Below are 9,396 nucleotides of genomic sequence, written 5' to 3' on the forward strand. Positions count from 1 at the left end.
CATGAACGAATTCGACGAAGAGCACGCAAAAATGAACATGAGGCTATATCTCCGCAACGGTTTAGCATATTGAGACCAAACTTGGTGTGTGTTATAACAAGCATGACGTGAGGCTACCTGTAGTGTTTCGGCGCAGTGCAGCCTAGTGGTCATGAGATATGAAAAATTGATATTTTTGCTTATAACTTCTCAATGGTTTGACCAAAAATCACAAAAGATTAGGTGGAGCAGACCATACCATGCCGAGTCGAACCATACCCAATTTTCCCATGTCAGCCATTTTGGGTGTCGGCCATTTTGAATTTTGTCGGAAAATGCTATAATTTACAAACGCATTGACTTATTACGAAACTCGGTATGCATCTTCGACACCATGCCCTAATGGTACTCAAAACGTTTGGGGGCAGCGGCATCTTGTGGTAAAAAATTATAATGAAATTTCTAAAAATGCTAATAACTTTTGTTTACATTAGCCTATTGTAATAAGACTGATATTGATAGATTCCTTGGATCATGCCAAAAACATCGATACCAATTATGCCAGAATTGGCAGAATTTCCTGTCCGCCATTTTTATTTATGTTGAAAATCTACTTTTTCGAACTCCTCCAAGACCGTTGGTCCAATTTTCACCAAATTTGACTCGGATCATCTTCAAACCATGCTGGCAAAAATTTATGGATTTCATGTCGATAGACAAAACCGTTTTTGTATAGCGCTACTACAAATTTGAGGCATGATGCCAAAATGACTCTGAGGCTGTATCTCTGCAAATCTTTGACATATTGACACCAAACTTTGTGACAGAACACACCACATATATTTGATAACAGCGCCACCTATTGGTCAAAAGTGATAAGCCAATAAATCATATTACTCATATTACTAGTGGTTGTATCTATTTTCAGCCATTTTGACTAAAATCATCTTAAAATGGTTTTAATTACTCATTGCTGCAGTTGGTCTGATGCTTGCTTCTGTAGTGCTTGGCCCCGTAAATTGCTGCTTGCAGCTATATTTATTATTCTTCCACTCTGGAGGTCTATGGCAGCCCATAGAACCGCAAAGCTTTGAGATATTGACACCAAACTTTTAATGTGCCATTGTCACCTCACACTGACCATGCCACATAAATTTGGTCACAGCACCACCTATTGGTCAAAAGTAATCAACTATTTGTTAACCACTAATAATAAAATTCCAAAAAATGCTAATAACTTTTGATCACATTAGCCTATTGGAATGAAACTGGAACTGGAACAAAGATACCAATATTGCCATAGTTGGCTGAACTTCCTGTCAGCCATTTTGATTTATGTTGAAAACCTACTTTTGCAAAATCCTGGACCATTAGTCCGATTTTCACCAAAATCGAGTCAGATCATCTTCAGACTGTGCTGACAAAAAGTTATGGATTTCGTGTTGATAGACAAAACCGTTTTTGCATAGCACCGCAACAAATTTGAGGCATGATGCCAAACTACGTCTGAGGCTATATTTCTGCAAAGCTTTGACATATTGACACCAAACTTTGTCTGTGCCATTGTCAGCTCACACAGAACACACCACATCGATTTGAAAACAGCGCTACCTATTGGTCAAACGTGATAAGCCATTAAATCATATTACTAGTGGTTGTATTTATGATTTTTTCAGCCGTTTTGACTAAAATCACCTAAAATGGCTTCAATTACTCATTTCTGCAGTTGATCTGATGCTTGCTTCTGTAGTGCTTGGCCCCGTAATTGCTGCTTGCAGCTATATTTCAATTTAATTCCATTCAGCATAATCATTTATAATCATCATTTAAACATTTAATATACTCATTTTATTGATTCATTCATTGATCAGTAATTTTATATCATATTATATTCTTATATTTTTATTATTTTTTTAAATAGTTTAATCTTATGAATATGAGGTTTCAAGGGATATTTGTCTTCACAAGTAATAGATAAGAGAACGTCTCAAATTCAAGGGTTTTAATGCCACAGGACAACGTTGTGAAGTGGAAATTTTCCATTGCTATTGCTTGTGGTGTAATAACACTGGAAATTGGATTTGTGCTGGTCAGGTGAAGACTGAGCATTGAAACATATGCAACTACGCTTATTCAATAATCTTTGCTAATTTTTAATCATCATTACTTCATCTCTCGGTTCTGCTCTTCCTGGGCTTTCTCAGGTATACTTTTTGACTGATAGAAGACTGCTAATACAGTTTCGGGTACTAGACAAAACAATAGTTTTGAGTACCAGACAAGACTTCTTGTTAACAGGTTTTGGGTATCAGACAAAACTCTGGTGACTGGGTTTTGGATACAACATAAAACGGATATATTCTGGCAGGATCCAGCATCTGGGGTCAGATCTGAAATTTCTCATGTGTAAATTTGATGCGAAATAGTGAAATGCTCTTCTCTAGAGTTTATTTCTCTAGCGAACTTATGAGCCATGGACACTGAATGACTTGCCTGAGGTAATGCCATGTGACGTTGTATACAAGCTGTTTTACTGACGACTTTCTGCAGTTGAAACTAATTGAGCAATTACATGAGACATTCAATTCATGATTATTTGTAAAATATATCTAGTAGAAAAGAGGAAGGGGACGTGTTCACTTGTGTTCCGGGCTACTGTTTATACTAAGCTGCCTATACGGTGACCTGTCACATCAAAGAACGTCAAAACAGCATTTATTGTTTGAATTTCCTGACAAAACGGACAGAATTTGAAAGATGACCGTTTCTTATCGAAAGTAACAAAATGCTTATTGCAATTATTGCTCAGGAGGCACGCTATAATGTCTAGTGAAGTTTTACTCACTTTATGCATCAACTGAAACAGTATAGGCTAAAAGATCAATCTTGGAATTCAAGAATCGATATTGTTTCATTAAAATGAGGATACATTAAACTATGGAACTGAAAGTTTTGCATAGTGCAGTTGTTTGAAAAAACAAAAAAACAAAACATTGTATTTGTTTGGTGCACTGCACATGCGTGCTGACCAAAAGACCTCTACTATATATGTATACTGTTACACTCCTACAGCCATGGCCAAAAGTATTGCAATTCGCCCTGGCATTAGGGATGCACCGAATGTTCGGTAACCGAAATTACACCTTCAGCGAGAGACTGTTTAGTGCTGCATCACATGTCTTCGATGAGAAGAGGAAGGGGTGATTGTTGCTGGTTACTGTATGATGATTGAAATCGCGAAATGGCCTCAAAAAATTAGTAAATAAACTGCAGAACATTATGTTTTCTAAAACACGCACGAATTGCATGCATTCTGACAGCGCTGCACATGCTTGCGGCGGATCTGCTTGTTAACCAGGGTTCAAAGTCCAAAGCGCGAGGAAAATCTGCGCTGAAACGGTGTTACTCGTCAGTTGCTCAGTCACATTTTTATGATTTTTTTACAAGGCATGTGACAATGCGATACGTGCGACGTATTCGTAATGAGACTCATCTATAAATCTGCGCTGAGGTCTTCCTGCACGTTTCCGCCAAAAAATAAAAGTTGAGAAAAAGCAAGAACTCCATCAACATTCATAAATGTTAGTATTGTAATTTTACTGTTGTTCTGTAAAATAAAAAAGACAATAATAATGATAATAATCATTTCAACAGCTCTGTTAATACATTTATTATAACATTCACATATAGTGTTCAAATTGGGATCTGTAATATTTTCTAATGTTTTTAAAGAAGGCTCTTTTGCTCAGCAAGGCTGCTTTTAATTGTATAGTAAAAAATACATGCCTGATTTAAGAAGAGGGTCTGATGGCCAAAAAATATTATTTTACTAACCTATTAATTTTAAGTTAAATTGTGCTTTGTTGGTATAATGTCTGCTAGAATGTTAAAAAATTTTCAGTGGTAAATATTTTTTTAATTGTTGTTTTGTAATTGATTTTTTCTTTGAAAAGCAAGACAAAACAGTATAAAGCACATTTTGGCCATTTAATTTGTGCAATGGTGAAAAAAAATTGGCAAAATACATGGGGGAAAATAACTCAAAAAAACGTGTTCAGTATTCGGCCTTCGGCCCAGTGTTTCATTTTGTTCGGTTTCGGCTTCGGCCAAGAATTTTCATTTCGGTGCATCCCTACCTGGCATGCTGGATATCAGATTCTGGGCCAAATCCTGACTGATGGCGAGCCATTCTTGCCTTATTAGTGTTTGGAGTTGATCACAATTTGTGGGCTTCTGCTTGTCCACACACCTTTTGAGGATTGACCACAGGTTCTCTGTGGGATTAAGATCTCCAAATCAATTCATAACCACTTTTGCCTTGTGACATGGTACTCCATCATGCTGGAAAATACACTGATAATCACCAAATAGCTCCTGGATCAATGGGAGAAGTTGCTCTTGCAGGATGTTTTGATACCATTCTTTATTCAAGGAAGTGTTTTTGGGCAGAACTGTGAGAGAGCCCACTCCCTTGGATGAAAAGCAAACCCACACATAGATGGTCTCAGGATGCTTCACTGTTGGTATGACACAGGATTCATGGTAGTGTTCACCTATTCTTCTCTGAACAATTGATTTTCCAATATGTCTGAAAGATTATGTGTACTTCAATTCAGATGCATTTACATTGCGACTGTGCCTCAGATGCAATCAACTGAAACTCTGTTTACAAAAGTGTGACCCATATGGCATATAATTAGCCCACTATAGACCCATATAGTTAGCCCATTAGGTCAGCATCAGGTCAATGTATCACGGGCTCTCCGTGGGAGAGGCCCTATCAGGTCATCATGAGGTTACACTCTCACTGGCTCTCCATGGGGTGTTATTATATTGTTTGTAGCACATTTGTTACCAGGTATAAATGTCTGGTCTCAAAGGCAGTACCTTGGGTTACAGCTGAAGAACTGCTACACTACTGCCTTCAATAAATTCTTCTCCCCACGAGAATTTTGGTCAAGCTTACTTATTTTATGTATTAGAGGAATCTAGTACATTGGCGAGCCACCCAAACGATTGCTCAGTCAAATACAGTAAAATCTAACAATTTGGCGAAAGCCAGCCAGGAGAGACTGACAAGAAGAGAACTCACCAGCTGCAACAAGAAGTGAGAAAAAAGTCTTGGAGATTCTACAATTCTTATGTTGAAGATCAACAGACTGCTTCTGTGGATGCAAGTTATTTAAATAAACTAGATCCTTTCCCAAAGATCTAAAAGAACACTTAAAGAACACTCTTTCATAAGTAAGCATATCAAATGATGTATGTATTTTAGCCATAATAATCACTGTAGCACTGTTTAATAATTTTAGGCTTAGAACTTTCTCTTGAGTTTGTAGGAACCTTTTAAACGATTTAGTTCGTTCTCCTGAGACTGTAGGAGCTATAGAAATAGCATTTATAGCTTGGTCCTGTTCTCCTGAGTCTGTAAGAATCATTTAAGAAAGAGGTTTAGTCCGTTCTCATGAGTCTGTAGGAGCCATAGATATGTAATTCTAGGCTTAGTCCTGTTCTCTAGAGTCTGTAGGAATTGTTAAAGAAACAATTTGGTCCGTTCATGAAGATATTGTAGAAGCAGAGGCTTGGTCCTTTCTCTGTGTCTGTAGGAATTGTTTAAACCATTTAGTCCATTCGTCCAGAGACTGTAGGAGCCATAGAAAGTGAAGGGACTGATGATGCTGCAAGAATTGGGAATTCTTGACTGGGTGCTAATTCAGTAGCCACTATTTTAGTTTTAAATAAATGTTCTAACTTGGTTAAAAGAAGATGAGCATTAAGCCATAAAATTATAAGTTTGTTTGCCTTCTGTTGAAAGATACAGAAAGATCTTAATTAAATTGTCTAAGGGACAAATTTGAAACAAAGTAATTCAGCCTTGTGAGCTAGGACTCTGAAAGAATTGAACAAGTCTTTTCACTCAGGAGTACATCAAATAGAGTCTACAAAACAAAATTTTTGTATTTTGGAAACAAATGTTTGATTTGTCTGTGTAACTGAAATGGTCAGTCGACAAGATTGCTGGGAATTTAAATCTGAATAAGCACCTTTAACGGCTCTAACACCCTTTTGTTGTTTCCACACCTCTGAGGGCACTTCTCCTATACCTGCCATGGCTGAGTCTACACAAAACAATGGCAATTGTCCTGTATTGAGGCCAACAACAGAAAGACATGGGACAGAACCTCCAAATGTTACCATTAGGGATGCACCGATACCACTTTTTTTAGAACGAGTCCGATATCGATACTTTCATTTTTGGCACTCACCGATACAGATACAGATACCTGTATTTTCAAAGCATGAACATTTTAAATATTGGGTACAGAAACAAAATAATAATAATAATAATGATAATAATAATAACAACATGAATCATGTTAGTTGACTTAATTAACAAAAAGATATTACCTTCAGTTATTTCCGCACTTAATTATACCTGTTAAAATGTATTGTATAAGCTTTTGTTAATTTCACTGTTCATTTTAATGGCGCATTAGAGCTGCTCCATTGCAGCAGCACAATACTGTAATCACCAGGGATTAAAAGTTCCGTCGTGGATTTCCGTCAGTTCATAAAGACAGTCACTTGCTTCATTCTGAATGATTCAGCCGTTCGAACGAATCAATTGAATGAATGATTCAGTGATAAAATCAGTGACTTGCCGCCACCTGCTGGTGGATTTAGTTAAATTTTTAGCGTATAATTTCAGTTATTTGAATCATATTTCTGTATTCAAAATTGGCGGAGGAATGGGATTTTATCGAAGAAATATTCAGTCAAAAGATTTTTGTTTTTGGTTTAACCCCTGCAATATAATAAGTAGAATAAGACATAAGTTACCAATCATATGAAATTATTATTAATAAATTAATTTGTACTACAAGGGTGGCACAGAAGAACACAAAAGTAGCTTGTAGGTACATTTTCAGATGTTTAATGAGGCTCAGAGGTAGCATGAGTGCAATTAAATTAATAAATTCATGTGGAGATTAATGTTTTAAATATAAAATTTTGAATACAGAAATATGATTTAAATAACTGAAATTATATGCTAAAAATGAAACTAAATCCGCCAGCAGGTGGCGGCAAGTCACTGATTTTATCACTGTATCATTCATTCAATTGATTCGTTCGAATGGCTAAATCATTCAGAAATGAAGCAAGTGACTGTCTTTATAAACTGACAGAAATCCGTCGTAGCGACGGAACTTTAATCCCGGAATCACAAAACGTTTTCCTAAAATAATGCAGCGAACCACTCGTTACATTATACAAGTGCACGCGTACTATTTTGGTGATGTGATTTGCATCACGCGCACTATACGCGGACCCTCGCATACAAGTAAAAACCGAAGTATACTTTGGCCTTTAAAGCAAGCTTAACATGCGCAACGTGCACACATTTGTATTGGTGCAGAATGAGAGACACTTGTAGCCTAGTGTATTTCACACAGTCTGCTAGTTTCACTTCTGCTTTAAATATGGTTGTGTATGCTTGACTTTTAAAATAAATGTTGTTTATAGTAAATGTCCCTATAATTTTAGCTTGTTTTATATTTACGATTTAGTTTTAATCCAAATGTATGCACTAATGGAGCGAAGAGCAATCAAGATCATGCAACAGAAGTGCGCGTCTCTGACTCTCTCTCGCTCTCCTTACTGTCAAATAACTTTAGTAACTTGTGCATTGTTTTACTTGCTTGCTTTTGACTAGGGCTGCACGATACTACAAACTTTCCAGTGATGACTGAGATATGCACAACTGTACAGCAGTGCGCTCAATCCACTCTGCTTATCAGCTTGCGCACATCCGCTATACAGGCGTGAATATTGCATGTTTAACATTATATTAAATTACTTACATGTACTTCATAGACATCCTTAATCTCTAATAACTCCATTCTACTCTCTGTTGTTCTGTTGTCAGTGTTTCTTTTTCTGGACACAGCACGCGCTGTGTGGTATTGGCTTTTGGTATCGGGGCATTTTTACGAGTACGAGTACGAGTACAGGAGCGCAGTATCGGGCCCGATACTGATACCAGTATCGGTAGCGGTGCATCCCTAGTTACCATCGATCAGATGTTGGAGAATCTGAATGCATATTTGGACAAAAGGCTGGGACTGAGGAAGTGTCATGATGACATGTGCCAGAAGTACAGCATCAAGTACTCAGAGAGTGGATTGTGGGCCTTGCCAGACATTAAAAGGGCTTATGGAAAGATGCAGTGCTTAAGGACAAACACCATTAGAGATGGATTGTCTGTGATTTTGGTCAAACAAATTCTACAGCATTTGCAGAAGTGTAAGACTGACAAATTACAATATGAGAACAAAGCAGAGAAAGCAAAGGTTTGAGCATTTGCTGAACAATTGCAGAATGTAAAGAAGGACAAAGAAAGACTGTTAAATGAGAATGACAAGTTGCTAACTTTGCTCTCCAAAAGACTGAAATCCAAATCTTCAAGCAGCTCTGTTGACAGTGAGACTGAATTTCCCATCAACACATGTGTTCAGGCTACAAGGAACTCAAAGGTTAGACTTGCTCCTGTAATTGTCAAGAACAGAAGGACTGAAGTTGAAACGGACAATGAGGAGGAGTATGAGGAGGATGGTGAACGACAAACTCACACTGTGACAAAAGTGGTAAAGAAATATGTTCCATACAGATCATATCAACCAGCTACACCAGAGCAAGTTGAAAATGGTCAAAAGATTTGCCAGCTGTGTACAAACAACCATGGAAAGCTTGGCAATTTCTTCAGCGTTTGCAGAATATCTACAATCTACATCCACTAGATGGTGGGATGATTGTTAATTTGAATTTAAGGGACAATGACCAAAAGAAGCTAACTGAAAGTGTTGAAACCAGGGTAGGTGAGTGTCAAGAAAACACTGAGGCTGGATGGGAAGCTGTGCAAACTTTCTTGTTTGAACTGAAACCTGCATTAGTTAATTGGGCTAAACTTACGTCAAGCATGCAAAAGACAAAAGAAAGTGTTGCAGATTTTGAAGAACGCTTCAGACACACTTTGACAGAACATGCTGGTGTGAACAACAACATTGAAGATCTCAGTAAAGATACTAGCATGTAGGGCTGTGTATCACCAGCAAAGTCACGATACGATACGTATCACGATACAGAGGCCACGATACGATACATATCACGATACATGACTGCACTGAATTTCACCTCAGCAGAATTTAGAAAAACAGCCGTTTATTAAACACTGCTTACTATATAGTGCCATTTCTAACTATTGGCAGAAAAGGCAGTTGACCTCTGCATTATGAAGGGCCTCCATAGCTGTAACAGTACAATATAGGTAATGGCATATGTTTCATGTTTACATTGGGCACTCCCCACCAGGTACAATATTCTGATTGTTTGCATCTTGTTTTTAAGCCCATAAATAAT

The 9,396-nt window shown here is 37.4% G+C and overlaps 1 protein-coding gene and 1 pseudogene across 4 annotated transcripts in view; one reads left to right on the forward strand and one right to left on the reverse strand.

The window, feature by feature from the left end:
- The window catches only part of cd151l (CD151 antigen, like), a 43,981-nt gene that overhangs the window by 22,353 nt on the left and 12,232 nt on the right, over window positions 1-9,396 (reverse strand). The gene's annotated exons all lie outside the window — the stretch shown is intronic.
- LOC107740901 (uncharacterized) overlaps window positions 5,927-9,396 on the forward strand; it is a 4,747-nt pseudogene continuing 1,277 nt past the window's right edge.

This window comes from Sinocyclocheilus rhinocerous, unplaced genomic scaffold (genome assembly GCF_001515625.1).
Source record: "Sinocyclocheilus rhinocerous isolate Xijiao unplaced genomic scaffold, SAMN03320098_v1.1 scaffold3144, whole genome shotgun sequence".
Lineage (NCBI taxonomy): Eukaryota > Metazoa > Chordata > Actinopteri > Cypriniformes > Cyprinidae > Sinocyclocheilus > Sinocyclocheilus rhinocerous.